The sequence below is a fragment of the Pongo pygmaeus genome, chromosome 10 (assembly GCF_028885625.2).
Source record: "Pongo pygmaeus isolate AG05252 chromosome 10, NHGRI_mPonPyg2-v2.0_pri, whole genome shotgun sequence".
Taxonomy (NCBI): Eukaryota; Metazoa; Chordata; class Mammalia; order Primates; family Hominidae; genus Pongo; species Pongo pygmaeus.
The window spans coordinates 131,892,304-131,908,197 of NC_072383.2; positions in this window are offsets into that span (position 1 = coordinate 131,892,304).

Sequence of the window (15,894 nt, forward strand, 5' to 3'; positions counted from 1 at the left end):
AAAGTGGGGTATATGATTTAGGTTTGTTTTTCCTGAGACAAGAAAATTGCATTCTTGTTTATATTTGAAAATAGCAACTTTTAGCCATCGTGTGAAATAGTGTTATTGTTTCTGTACACCTGGAACGTTGTAGTGCCTGATGCTGAGATTTTGGAAACACTGAAGAACTATAGCCTTATAAGAATTTTAAATTTATGAGAAAATCTGAGACAGGGGCAGAGATGGCTGATTTTGATCTTGCTAGATCTTAGACCATGAGAATGACAGGCCTGAAGCCCTGAAATCTCACCTCAGGGTCGAGTGTTGGACTTGGCAACTTTGACATTGCTGAAAAAGTTTCTTACAGCTGTAGGAGTGAGGTGGTGGGAATCAGTATATTTGGCTTGGTGAATTAAAGTCAGTTCACCTCAAATGTTTACTAAATCCCTTAATGTAAACATGCATTGAAAAAGTTATCCTCACCCTTCCCCCCAAAAAAAAGTTATCCCTTGATAATTTGAATAGCAGTATCTGGGAAGAACCTGAGGCCTCAGCCTAGCAAACTCTTCTGATAGACTTTGAATAGGAGTATCTGGGAAGAACCTGAGGACTCAGCCCAGCAAACTCTTGTGATAGACTTTGAATAGGAGTATCTGGGAAGAACCTGAGGACTCAGCCTAGCAAACTCTTCTGATAGACATTGAATAGGAGTATCTGGGAAGAACCTGAGGACTCAGCCTAGCAAAGTCTTCTGATAGACTTTGAATAGGAATATCTGGTAAGAACCTGAGGACTCAGCCTAGCAAACTCTTCTGATAGACTTTGAATAGGATTATCTGGGAAGAACCTGAGGACTCAGCCTAGCAAACTCTTCTGATAGGCTTTGCACTGCAGGTGCTTCATTTAAGGCTATAGAGTAGATGTTGGCAATATATAAAATTCAAACTTGAGTGTCCATAAATAACTGTTGTTGGAACATGGCTAAATATATTTGTGTATTATTTGACTGCTTTTGCACAGCCATTACACAGTTGAGTAGTTGAGGTATAAAAAACCTGCCACCTCCTGATAAAGATAGAACCCCTTCCCTTTTCTGGGAAAATGTGGAATTTGCCTTGCAGGAGGAAGCTTATTCTGCCAGTTCCCCATGGCTTATTTTTACCAGTTTGGTAACAATAATCTACACTAAACATGCCCTGGGATGGGACTGCTCATTTAGGAAAATATGTAGAATTCATAGAGCATTGCAGGAATGAGTAATATATCAAAACTTCTCAGCATGACAAAACCCAGGGCAACGTGACAAAACCCTGTCTACACAAATTTTTTAAAAGCTGGGTACAGTGGTGCACACCTGCAATCCCAGCTACTCAGTTGGTTGAGGCAGGAGGATCGCTTGAGCCCAGGAGGTCAAGGATGCAGTGAGCTGCACTGTACTCCAGCCTGGGCAACAGTGAGACCCTGTCCCAAAAAAAAAGCTGGGGGAGGGGGTAAATACTTGTGAAATCCTTTGAGGGTGTTCAGTGAAGGGCAGTTACTTACAGCATATACTTGGTGCACTGACACCCAGCAGTGATGATGGTTTTGCTTTTTTTTTTTTTTTTTTGAGATGGAGTCTTGTTCTGTCACCCAGGCTGGAGTGAATGGCACGATCTTGGCTCACTGCAACCTCTGCCTCCTGGGCTCAAGCGATTCTCCTGCCTCAGCCTCCCTAGTAGCTGGGATTACAGGTGTGTGCCACTACGCCTGGCTAATTTTTGTATTTTTAGTAGAGACGGGGTTTCACCATGTTGGCCAGGCTGGTCTTGAATTCCTGACCTCAGGTAATCCACCTGCCTCGACCTCCCAAAGTGCTGGGATTACAGGCGTGAGCCACCACTCCCGACCATGATGATGGTTTTAAAAGTTAGCTGCAGCAGCTAAGGCAAGACCAGATCCAACACTGGCTTATGGCAAGGGGAAGAAAAGTCAGGAACTTTGCCATAATCTAGAAGAAAGAATGATAATGCTTTGTGACATGCTGGATTGGATCCATTATGTGTTCCTAAGACCCTAAGCCCTTTCCCTCCACCAAGAGCCAATAAAAATGTGTTATTGAAAGTAGTAGCTGCTGGCCAGGCGTGGTGGCTCACGCCTGTAATCCCAGCACTTTGGGAGGCCAAGGTGGGTGGATCACAAGGTCGGGAGTTCGAGACCAGCCTGGCCAATATGGTGAAATCCCATCTCAACTAAAAATACAAAAATTAGTCAGGCATGGTGGTGGGCGCCTGTAATCCCAGCTACTCGGGAGGCTGAGGCAGGAGAATGGCGTGAAACAGAAAGGTGGAGGTGGCAGTGAGCAGAGATTGCACCACTGTACTCCAGCCTGGGCTACAGAGTGAGACTCTGTCTCAAAAAAAAAAAAAAAAAGAAAAGAAAATGACAAACACATGTTCTGTGTATATGACACAATCCTAACTGTGGCATGTATCTATATCTTCAGTTGCATCGGCCTCAATTATCAACTTGTGGCAAAAGAATGAGAAAGAGAATTAAAAAATAAAAAAAAAAATAAGATGCTTGCCTATAGTCCCAGCTACTTGGGAGGCTGAGGCAGGAGGGTCGCTTCAGCCCAGGAGGTTGAGGATGCAGTGAGCCATGATTGTATTCCAGCCTGGATGAGAGGGCAAGACCTCATATCTGTAAAAAGTAAAAATAAATACATAAACTATATAATAATAATATAGAAGACAAATGTCAATGTTGCTGAAAAACCAAAAGAAGCCAAGAGGACAGTCTTCTGAGTAGAGGGCATAGGAGTTCCCAAAGAGGAAAGTTCAGTCAGATCAGGTTGGAGGCCAAAAGGAACTCTTGACCTGAGGCAGTTGGAAATATTACTTCTACTGGCAAATAAAAGTGCTTCAAGCAGACGTTTATGTAGAAATTCATGCTGGATGTTTATTGATGGAATGTTTGTGTGACTCTTTAATAGAAGTCTGAACTAGGTATGCCATATGTTTCCATATATCTTCATATGTCTTGGGGGTAAGTGTTGAGAGAAGGAAGTGGCTTTTGGTTTTGTGAGTGTCTTGAAGATTTAAGGTTTGTTGTGAAAAAGTGTAGGGGTAATTTTATTTTTTATTTTTTATTTATTTTTTTTTTTTTTGAGACAGAGTCTGACTGTGTCACCCATGCTGGAATGCAGTGGCGTGATCTCGGCTCACTGCAACCTCCGCCTCTGGGGTTCAGGTGATTCTCCTGCCTCAGCCTCCTGAGTAGCTGGGGTTACAGGCACCTGCCACCACGCCTGGCTAATTTTTGTATTTTTAGTAGAGATGGGGTTTCACCATTTTGGCCAGGCTGGTCTCAAACTCCTGACCACCCGCCTCGGCCTCCCAAAGTGCTGGGATTACAGGCATGAGCCATCATACTCGGCCAGAGCAACCTTAATTTTTAAAAACAATTTAGCTACTTTTTTTTTTTTTTTTTTTTTTTTTACTATTTTAAGAGCATCACAGTAAAAGGAAAATAACAGCTCACTTTGAGGCCAAAATCTAAAATTTAAAATCAGCCCTACTCTGGCTAGGTGCAGTGGCTTATGCCTATAATCCCAACACTTTGGGAGGCAGGAGGATCATCACTTGAGCTCAGGAATTTGAGACCAGTCTGGACAACAAAGCAAAACCCCATCTCTAAAAAAAAAAAAAATACCCCGGGATGGTGGCTTAGGGCTGTGGTCCCAGCTACTCTGGAGGCTGAGGCAGGAGGATTGCTTGAGCCCAGGAGGTTGAGGCTGCAGTAAGCCATATTTGTACCACTGTACTCCAGCCTGGGTGACAGAGCAAGACCTTGTCTAAAAAAAAAAAAAAAAGAAAAATTCTACTCTCTTGGTATTTGTAATATGTTATGAGATATCATCATTGGAGGTTGTAAGGATGGGAATATTAGTTGAAAGTCTGATATTTTATCACTGAGTTGCCCTTTTCCAATTTTACATGCTTAGGTTGACTTCTCAATAGCAACAGTAAAAATCAGAAGACAGTAAAAGAATGTCTTCAATGTGCTGAAAGAAAATATCTACCTAGAATAGAAGGGTTATTCACAAGCCAGGGTGAAATAATGTCATTTTAAACAAAATATTTAATACTAAGAAAGTTGGAAACATAAAAAAATAAAAAGTCATGCTTGGCCAAATCTAAACAGACGTAAAAATTATAAGATGTAATTTGATGGTACAAAAATATGGAAATAAGCCCCAGAAAATAATAGTATGTAACATTGGAAGAAGTCTATTTAATAATTTTTAGGAGAGTAGAGATTCTGATTATCCCACATGACAGGGCTTTAGACAAGGAGACCCACTTTACCACAGATAAAGTGCAGTGGTGGTCCCATGACTGATCTATTGTTATGCTTACCCCACCACCTAGAAGCGGCTGGTGTGACAGAGCATTGGATACCTGCTGAAGGTGGTTTGAAGTACCAGCTTAGTGGCACTGCTTGACAAGCACAGGGCACCGTCCTCCAGTATGCAGTCCTGGAATCACAGACTTTTATCTGGTAGTGATTCCTCAACAGGGAGTATACACAGGTCCAAGAGCCAAGGAGTGGGAGTCGGATCGGCCCCACTTAACGTCATTTCCAGTGATCAGTTTGGAGACTGAAGAGCAACAGTCTGAGGAATGACCCCAGGCAGTAATTTGTTTCCACAGAAAAAACAAAGAGCACCAGTAAAGGGTAATTATGTAATAATAAAAGATAGTGCAAGTGCAGATTTCTTATTTGATTAATAACTGATTAATAATTATAGGCCAGGCGTGGTGGCTCACGCCTGTAATCCCAGCACTTTGGGAGGCCGAGGTGGGCGGATCACAAGGTCTGGAGATCAAGACCATCCTCACTAACATAGTGAAACCCCGTCTCTATTAAAAATACAAAAAATTAGTGAGGCATGGTGGCGGGCGCCTGTAGTCCCAGCTACTCGGGAGGCTGAGGCAGGAGAATGGCTTGAACCCAGGAGGTGGAGGTTGCAGTGAGCCCAGATTGCGCCACTGCACTCTAGCCTGGGCGACAGAGCGAGACTCCGTCTCAACAACAGCAACAAAAAAAGCAATTATATAAAACAATATGCAATACTGTTTGGACTATAACATACAGAAGTATAATATGTCTACCAATAACACCACAAAGGAGGAGGGTGGGAGAAAAGTCGTGTTGGGATAAGGAAGTGGCTCTAGATGGCAACTTAAAGCCTCAAGAATAAGCTGAGAGAACCAGAAATAGGAAATAAATAGGCTACTGTAACAAAAGCTGTTAATATATACTTTCTCTTCATTCTTCTCTCAGCTTCTTTAAATGATAAAATATATAAAGCAATATTTATAGCAATGTGTTGTTGCATTTGTAACATAGATATATATAACAATACCAGCACAAAAGTGGGGGTGGGGGCTAGAACTGTATAGGAATAATCAGTTTATAAAAATCTTATTGGAATTAAGGTAGTATAAATCTGAAGTAGACTCTGATAAGTTAATGTGTATTTAACACTTCCTAGAACAAACACTAAAGAAATAACTGCAAAAATATTATAAGGAATCATTAAAGAAAAAATATTACATTACAAAATATGCAGTTAAGACAAAAGGAGAAATAGATGAACAAAAGATACATGAGACATAAAATACAAAAGGGAAAGCAGCATATGTAAATCTAACTATATCAATAATAACTTTTTTTTAAGAGGGTCTTGCTCTATTGCCCAGGCTGGAGTGCAGTTGCATGATCATAGCTCACTGCAGCCTTGAACTCTTGGCTTCAAGCAATTCTCCCACCTCAGCCTCCATAGTAGGTGGGACTACAGGTGCACACTACCATGCCTGGCTATTTTATTATTTATAGAGATGGAGGTATCAAACTCCAGGACTCAAGCAATCCTCCCATTCTGGCCTCTCGAAGCATCAAGATTATAGGCATGAGCCAGTGCACCTGGCCAGTAATAACATTAAATGTGAATAGATTAAACTATCAAAAGACAGATTGTCAAAGTGATGATAAAAAAAAAATCCAACCATGTATAGGAGACATACATACATACTCAAAGATACAATTGGATTAGAAGTAAAGGATGGAAAAAGATATAAAATGTAAACAGCAACCATAATAAATCTCCAGTGGCTTTCTAATATCAGACACAATAGAGTTTAAAACAAAAGTTTTACTAGAGATAAAAGTATTTTGCAAAGATAAGTCATCAAGAAGATGTAACAATTATAAATAGACAATTGGGATTACATCAAGCTAGGAAGCTTCCATACTGCCGAGGAAACAACAAAATGAAGAGACAACCCACAGGTTGGGAGAAAATATTTGCAAACTATCCATTTGATAAGGGGTTAATTACCAGAATATACAGGGAGCTCAAACAACTCTGTAGCAAAAACAAAGAAAAATAACAACAACAAAAAAAACCCAAACTCCAAATACTCCAATTATAAAGTAGGCAAAAGATCCAAACGTTTCTCAGAGAAGACATGCAAATGTCTAACAGGTATATGAAAAAATGCTCAATGTCACTAATTATCAGAGAAATGCAAATTAAAACCACAATCAGATATCATCCCTCTTCAGTTAAAATGGCTTGTATCAGAAAGACAGGAAAGAACAGATGCTGGTGAGGATATGGAGGAAGGACAGCCCTCGTACACTGTTGGTGGGAGTGGAAATTAGTACAGCCACTATGGAGAACAGTATGGAGGCTCTTCAGAGAAACTGAAAATAGAACTATCATATGATCCAGCAACCCCACTACTGGGTGAATATCCAAAAGAAAGGAAATCAGTACATCAAAGAGACACCTGCACGCCCATGTTTCCTGCAGCACTATCCACAAAAGCCAAAAAGTGAAATCAGGCCAGGCACGGTGGCTCACGCCTGTAATCCCAGCACTTTGGGAGGCCGAGGTGGGTGGATCACTTGAGGTCAGGAGTTCAAGACCAGCTTGGCCAGCCTGGTGAAACCCCGTCTCTACTAAAAATACAAAAGTTAGCGGGGTGTGGTGGCAGACACCTGTAGTCCCAGCTACTTGGGAGGCTGAGGCAGGAGAATCACTTGAACCCGGGAGGCGGAGGTTGCAGTGAGTTGAGATTGAACTGCTGCCCTCCAGCCTGGGCGACGGAGTAAAGCTCCATCTCAAAAAAAAAAAAAAAAAAAAAAAAAATCAGAGCCCATCAACAGATGGATAAAGAAAATGTGATATATATAAATACAGTCAATATGTCTATTCAGTCATAAAAAAGAATAAAATCCTGTCATTTGCAGCAACTGGGATGTAACTGAAAATCATTATATTAAGTGAAATAAGCCAAGCACAGAAAGACAAAGATTGCATGTTCTCACTCATATTCGAAAGCTAAAAAAGTAGACCTCGTGAAGATAGAGTTGATTGGTGGTTACCAGAAGCTGGGAAGAGGGGGAAAGATGAAGGGGAAAAATATGAATGCATTTATCATTGCTGAACTGTACACTTAAAAATGGTAATGATGATAATATTTATATGTTATATATCTACATTTTATTTACATATTTATATTTTGCCTCAATAAAAAAGGCAACAAAGAAGATACAACAATTATAAACATATATGTACCTAATAACAGCACCAAAATACATGAAGCAAAATCTGACAGAAATGAAGAGAGACAACTCAACAATACTAGTTGGAGACTTAATATCCCACTTTCAATATTAGAACAATTGTATAAGTTGTCTAGGACTGTCGTAACAAAGAACCACAAACTGGATGGCTTAAACAACACAGATATATTGTCTTACTGTTCTGGAGGCTCCATGTTTGAAATCAAGGCATTGACAGGTTTTGGTTCCTTCTGAGGGCTCTGAGGGAAGGATCTGTTCCAGGCCTCTCTCCTTGGCTTGCAGATGGCTGTCTTCTCGCTATGCCTCATCACATAATCTCCCGTCTATATGCACATATCTCTGTGCAAACTTCCTCTTTTTATAGGGACGTCAGTCATATTGACTCCTAAGTCCTCATTTTAACATTGTTACCTCTGTTAAGACCCTCTCTCCAAATAAGGCCTCACTCTGAGGTATGGAAATTAGGACCCTAACATATCTCTTTGAGTTGGGGGGACACTACTCAACACTGAAGTGTTTAGGGATGTCGAGAAATTATGCCTCCAACCTATGCTCATACATTTCTTTTTTTCTTTTTCTTTTTTTTTTTTGAGACGGAATCTCACTCTGTCACCAAGGTTGAAGTGCAGTGGCACTGTGTCAGCTCACTGCAACCTCTGCCTCCCGGGTTCAAGTGATTCTCCAGCCTCAGCCTCCTGAGTAGCTGGGATTACAGGTGCCCACCACCATGCCTGGCTAGTTTTTATATTTTTAGTAGAGATGGGTTTTCACCATGTTGGCCGGGCTGGTCTTGATCTCCTGACGTCAGGTGATCCACCCACCTCGGCCTCCCAAAGTGCTGGGATTACAGGCGTGAGCCACCGTGCCCTGTCAATGCTCATACATTTCAAGAAAAACATTTATTAGGCTGGGCATAGTGGCTCACTTCTGTACTCCCAGCATTTTGGGAGGCCGAGGTGGGCGGATCACCTGAGGTTGGGAGTTTGAGACCAACCTGGCCAACATGGTGAAACCCCCGTCTCTACTAAAAATACAAAAATTACCTGGGCGTGGTGGCGGGCACCTGTAATCCCAGATACTTGGGAGGCTGAGGCAGGAGAATTGCTTGAACGCGGGAGGCAAAGGTTGCAGTGAGCTGGGATGACACCACTGCACTCCAGCCTGGGTGACAGAGTGAAACTCTGTCTAAAAAAAAAAGAAAGAAAGAAAAACGTTTGTTTGTAGAGAAAGCTAACATGGTAAAAATTTGAGGAATATTGGTAAAGAATATTTACAAATTTATTATCATTGTGTAAATTCTATATTACTTTTTAAACTTTCATGTTGTGTGGAGTCATTTCTAAATCAAATCATTAAAAAGAGGCCAGGTGTGGTGACTCACGCCTGTAATCCCAGCACTTTGGAAGGCCAAGGTGGGCGGATCACTTGAGGTCAGGAGTTTGAGACCAGTCTAGCCAACATGGTGATACCCCATCTTTACCAAAAATACAAAAATTAGCCAGGGTGGTGATGTGCACCTGTAATCCCAGCTACTTGGGAGGCTGAGAAGGGATTATTGCTTGAACTCGAAAGGTAGAGGTTGCAGTGAGCCGGGATCACATCACTGCACTCCAGCCTGGGTGACAGAGTGAGACCCTGTCACACACAAAAAATTAAACTCATTAAAAAGAAAACGTGAATTTTGCAAAATTATTGGATGTCAGTATATTCAAATCAATTTTATTTCTATATATCAGAAAAATAATATAAGACGGGATTTAACAAATTGAATCAATTTTCAATGGCATAAAAATACAAAATAGATACAAATCTTACGGTGTTGGAACTGTTCAGCATCTTGAAGGTGGTTGTTGATACATGAACCTACACTGGTGATAACATTGAACAAAGGTGGTTGTTGCTACATGAACCTACACTGGTGATAACATTGAACAGAACTTAATATACACACATACATACAAAGTATAAGTAAAACCGGGGAAATCTTAAGTATTGTGTGTCAGTATTCTGGCTGCGATATACTATAGTGTTGCAAAATGTTAGCATTCGGGGAAACTGGGAAAAGTGTATAAGGGATCTCTGCATTATTTTGTATACTCTAGGTGAAACTATCTCAATACAAATTTAATTAAAACAAATCTGATAAAGATGTAAAAGAATGAAGAAACTATTATCCAGTTGATAAAATATGCAACTATGAAATAAACTACAATTGAATCATCAATATGTTCAAGTCCTAGACATTTAATAGTGATAAATGTTATTCCCCAAATACTGTATGTAGTATAACATCTTTGTTAAAGGCCAAGATAGAGCAAAATGGAGTTACATATTGTTTAGGCATATGTGTTTATGTGACAAAACAACGGGGAAAAAAAGCTAGAAAATGATAATCAAAATCTTTAGGATAGTGTCTACTCCTGTGGAGGAAGCCGTGAGTTGGAAAAAGGGAACACTAAGTAGAGGCTTCAAGTTATTTTTAATTTTCTGTTTGGGTGAGAGATTCAAGAGCATTCATGAGAATGTACTTGTAACTAATATTTGATGAACAGGGGCTATACAACAGTTTAGATTTTAAAAAATTATGGGAGAATACTAAGGATAACCATATGCCAGTCAAATAAAAATAGATAACACATTTTTCAGTTTTCTAGAATATTGCACATTATCAAAACTGACCAAGCAGAAAAAGTAAGACTGAATAAAATCAACAATAAATAAAATTGAATTGGAGTATCAAAAGCTTCCCTCAGTGAAATACAGCAAAGCCCAGATGGATGTCCAGTAAAATTTTAGCAAACATTAAGGACTTGATTATCATTATGTAAGCAGTGTTAGAAAATTTTTTAAATATAGATTACTTCCAAATTCACCTAGAAATTCTTTTATAACCTTTACACCAAATCAGGATAGAGACAGCAGAAGAAAAAATAAATACGGATCAGTCTAATATATGAAAATTTTCTGAGTAAATGAAACCCAGGTCTCTTTCGCCATACGTTTGTATATAAAGTTGAACCATAGGAAATTACAACAATCAACCATGTTTTACATATGTGGCAGATTTTATTTTCTGAAGCGGGCTATGACAGTAGCTTCCATCTCATCTCCTCTTCTACAGTGTGATCTTGCCACTCCTCCCACTGATAGTCTTGTCCCATCCTTTGAGTTTTGTTGGCTTGTGACTCACTTGTAGCCAAAAGAAATGTGGAGGAAGTGATCATGTAAGACTTTGCAGGATATAAAAAGCCATGCGGCTATTGCCTTGATTGCAGAGATCCTTCGTTTGCCACGTAAGCAGTCCTTGAAGCTGTAGTACTAGGAGGAAATCTCAAATAGTCCATATAGAGAAACCACATAGAGAGGCTCTGAGATGACATAAAGAGATGCTTGTTCAGCCCCATATGCTCCCGTTCCATGCCTTTCCGGCTCCATGAGAAATCCTGACCCAGAACGGCTCAGTCAAACCTCTCCTGAATCCCTAACAAACAGGAACCATCAGAGATAATAACATCTTTATTGCTATTTGTGCTATAATGTTTTGAGGTGATACGTTAGACTACAGTAGTGATTGGAATAGAAATTTAGTGTTGGAAGTGGGGTGCTACTTACATGCATCACTAGCCTTGGCACTGGATGATGAGCACAATCTGAAAGGCCCTTGAGTAAAATATCAGTAAAACCCAATGGGCTTTGGGGATGGTATTAGCAGAGTCTTAAAAGTCATCAAGGAGGTTGCTGGTGAGAGCTTGAAGGAACACAAGGAAAGCATTATTGCAACATGGAGAAAATGAGACTTTTTTATGTAGTGACAGGTTTATCAACACTGTCATCTAATGTAAATGGAAAATAGAAGATGTGCCTCATGACCTCAGTGATAGAGCTAAGTGTTTTCTAGACCCAGTGTTCAGGATGCTACCTGGCTTCTCATTGCTTATAATAAAATGAGAGGAAAGAGAACTAAAAAATGAACCATTGAATGGAGGAAATGGTAAACAGTCTTTTCAGCTTGTAAAGCATTCTCAAAGTAAGAAAGCTCCTCAGGGAAAAGACATAATCCAAGGCTGGCTATAGTACCCTTATGTAAGATTCCAGAAAGATCTGAAGCGGTGCCTCCTGACCCCCTTCAATGAATAAACAAAAAGGACTTCTAAGGACTTGAGAGAATGCTTCTGTGAGCCCTCTCTTATAAGCAACAGAACTGCTAAGAATTTTAAGGGTGAGGTCCCACAAAAGGCCCACAGAGAGCCAATGGTAGAGAAAGTCTTACTAAGAGATTTTTGGGGTGTGGCTTTTGTCTAATGGAATGGGTTATACACAGATAGCTAAAAATCCCACACGTTCTTAAAAACAGTGATGCTAACTTTACAGATAAGGACAAACTGTACAAAAGAAGGTATTTGAACTCTCAATCTTTTTGCTCAGGAAGGAGGTTGAGAAGGAAACTGAATTGCAAACATGGTCACATTTTATGAAAAACCATGGATGATTCAGAGAGCAGAACTAAGATCCAGAGGGTAGAGCAAACAGCCATGGAGGAGAAGTCCAAGAAAGCAGAACCAAACCCTAATCACCGAACTGGTAATGGGTACCCAGTAGGATTTAAGGATTTCTATGAAACAGTGACTACTGTGTGCCTCCTCTTGTCCCCACTTTTGAATAGGAGTATTGGTAGCAGTTTTTCTGTGTCTGCCCCACTGTTACGTTCTGGGTGTGTAAGATGAAAATAACTTGTCTCATATTTCACAGGCATTCAGATCGGGAGAAATAGCACCTCAGGAACTGCATCCTCAAGAGTCCCATCTGCACCTGTAGCAGTTTGACGATGAGATCCTGGTCTTCAATCTGATATTATAACGGAATGAGACATTGGGATCTTGGGGGAGGAGATGGCTATACTTTGCATGGCGGAGGGGTGTGAATTGTTACAGCCAGAGGGCAGACCGTGGTAATTCCAAACGTGGCAAAAAACAGCATCTCCTATCACACATTCTCTTCCACAGTGTGCCTGCTATTTCTCCCATGAGAGTTGAGGTCGACCCCAGCTCCTTGAACCTGGGTGGACTTGTAATTTGCCTGTAGCCAACAGAATGCAGCAGAAATAGGCCAGGTGCAGTGGCTCACACCTGTAATCCCAGAGCTTCAGGAGGCCAAGGCAGGAAAATTGCTTGAGCCCAGGAGTTTGAGACCAGCCTGGGAAACACAGTGAGACCCTGTTTCTATTTAAAAAAGAAAAAAAAGAATGCAGCAGAGATGAAGCTGTGTAACTTCCAAAGCTAGGTCATAAAAGGTGATGCAGCTTCCATCTTGTCACTGGAATTCACACTCTTGCACCGTTCAGCAGCCATATAAGCAGTCCAATGGCCCTGAGCTGCCCTGCAGTAAGAAAGCCCAAACTAGCTCACACACAGACTACATCAAGAGTGAGAGATGCCTAAAGCACCCCCAGGCATTCCAGCCCCTTCTGTTCTAGATCTAGCCTTAGAAAAAGCTGCCTAGCTGAGCCTGTCTTGAATTTCTGACCCAGGAAACTATTAGATATAATAAGTCACTTTTTTTTTTTTTTGAGATGCAGTCTCACTCTTTCCCAGGCTGGAGTGCAGTGGCACGATCCTGGCTCACTGCAGCCTCCTCCTACCAGGTTCAAGCAATTCTCTGCCTCAGCCTCCCAAGTAGCTGGGATTACAGGTGCCCGCCACCATACTTCGCTAATTTTTGTGTTTTTAGTAGAGATGGGGTTTCACCATCTTGGGCAGGCTGGTCTTGAACTGCTGACCTCATGATCCACCTGCCTCGGCCTCCCAAAGTGCTGGGTTACAGGTGTGAGCCACTGCACCCGGCCATTAAGTCTCTTTTTTTAGGTAATCAAGTTAAAATAGTAAGTCACTAAATTTTGAGGTGTTCTGTTATGTAGAAGAGTGACTGGACCAACCCACAAAAAGGACAACTTCATATAGTTCAACTTTTTTTTTTTTTTTTTTGATACAGAGTCTCGTTTTGTCACCCAGGCTGGAGTGCAGTGGCATAATTTCAGCTCATGGCAACCTCCGCCTCCAAGGTTCAAGTGATTATCATGCCTCAACCTCCCAAGTAGCTGAGATTACAGGCACCTGCCACCATGCCTGGCTAATGTTTGTATTTTTAGTAGAGACGGGGTTTCACCATGTTGACCAGGCTGGTCTCGAACTCCTGACCTCAAGTGATCCGCCCGCCTTGGCCTCCCAAAGTGCTGGGATTACAGGTGTGAGCCACTGCATCTGGCCTAGTTCAACTTTATAAATAAATATGTCAAAGATAATTCAATATTAAAGTTTATATATTTATCATTTTAACCAGATAATGTAGAAATAGAGTGATATGAAACATAAATACCTATATAGATTAAGAAAAATATTCAATAAATTGGAACAATTCTTTGTTATAAAATTCTTAAGAAACTCAGAATAAAATGCAACACCTTTTTACGATGATAAACCCCTCAGCAAACATACTTCAAGCAGAACCTTACAAACAGTATAATTAAAATGAGGAACCGCTGAGATCACTGCGCTCTCATTATTTCTCCCCAGCATTGAGCTGGAGTCCTAACCAATGTGGTGAGACAAGGAATGAAGATTAAGAGGTATATGGGCTTGAAAGAAAGAGGAATATTTGTGGTTATTTGCAAGCAAGATCTTGTGATGATTAATGTTAGGTGTCAGCTTGACTGGATTAAAGGATACCCAGATAGCTGGCAAAGTATTATTTCTGGGTATGCCTGTGGGGGTTTTTCCACAGGAGACTGGCATTTGAATCAGTAGAGTAAGGAAGATCCACCCTCACCCAATGTGAGTGGGCACTGTCCAATCTGTTGAGGGCCCAGACAGAAGAAAAAGGCTGACGAGAGGTGAATTCACTCTCCTGGAGCTGAGACATCATCTTCTGCCCTTCAACAGCAGAACCCAAGGTCCCTGGGCCTTCAGCCTCCAACTGAGAGTTATGCCACAGGCTTCCCTGGTTTTGAGGCCTTGGTACTTGGACTGAGCCACTCTACCAGCTTCCTACCCAGAGTGGGAACTTATGGTTCCTTTTCCTGGCCGTCCATGGCCACCTGTGAACCAATTGGCAAGAACTTCCTCCTCTCTCAGACCTGTACAAACCCCAGGCTCAGCCAGAGGTGATCAGACGGGGGACCATCTGCCTGCAGAGAGGAGCCAGTCACTCTAGGGCCTCCTCTCCGCTGAGAGCTGAGCCCTCGTCAGGACAACCAGCTGCAGAGAGGAGGTACCCTCTGTGCTAGGAGCGAAACACTGGGGGACACGCTAGCTGCAGATAGGAGCTGCCCCCTGCGGTCTCCTCTGAGCTATTCTATCACTCAATAAAGCTCCCCTTCATCTTGCTCACCCTCAATTGTCTGCCTACCTCCTTCTTTCTGGTCGCAGGACAAGAACTCAGGACCCACTGAATGGCAAGGCTGAAAGAGCTGTAACACAGCTGAAACATGCCCCTTGCTTGCCACATTGTGGGTGAAGAGAAAAAGAGAAGAGCTTCAGCCCTTCGAGGAGCCCAGACCTGGGAGATCTTTGAGCCAGGGCTGTGACTCCCTCTTTGGGGCCCTGTGGTTTTTGGGGTCTCCAAGCCTTTGGGCAACACCGCATTCTCCAGTGCCAGCCATGGAAGCTGCCTGTGGTGTGCCTAGTCCAGCTGCAGCCTCACAGAGAGCTGGCACCCCTGCCGGCACCTGGAGCTGCCTGCCCCACAGCAGCAGCCAGCGTGTCTGTGCAGTGGCTGAATCCCATGCTTGCTCACACACCACTTGCTGCTCCACACCTGACTCTCAGTCTCCCTTAGAGGTGTGGGATCTGGGCTGGGAGTGTGAGCTGAGCACAGCATGCTAGGCCAAGGGGGCAGAATGAGCCCAGCGGGCCTGAGCAAAACTTGAGCAAAGGTGCCACCGGCCACAGAGGTTCCTGTCAAGAAAAGTGACACCTCAAAGATCCTGTAACATTTTTTTTTTTTAAAGAGTTTCGCTCTTGTCGCCCAGGCTGGAGTGCAATGGCTCACTGCAACCTCTGCCTCCCAGGTTCAAGCAATTCTTCTGCCACAGCCTCCCGAGTAGCTGGGATTACAGGCGTCCACCACCACGCCCGGCTAATTTTTGTATTTTTAGTATAGACGGGTTTCACCATGTTGGCCAGGCTAGTCTCAATCCCCTGACCTCGTGGTGATCCGCCTGCCTCTGCCTCCCAAAGTGCTGGGATTACAGGCGTGAGCCACCACTCCTGGCTTCTCATGACCTTA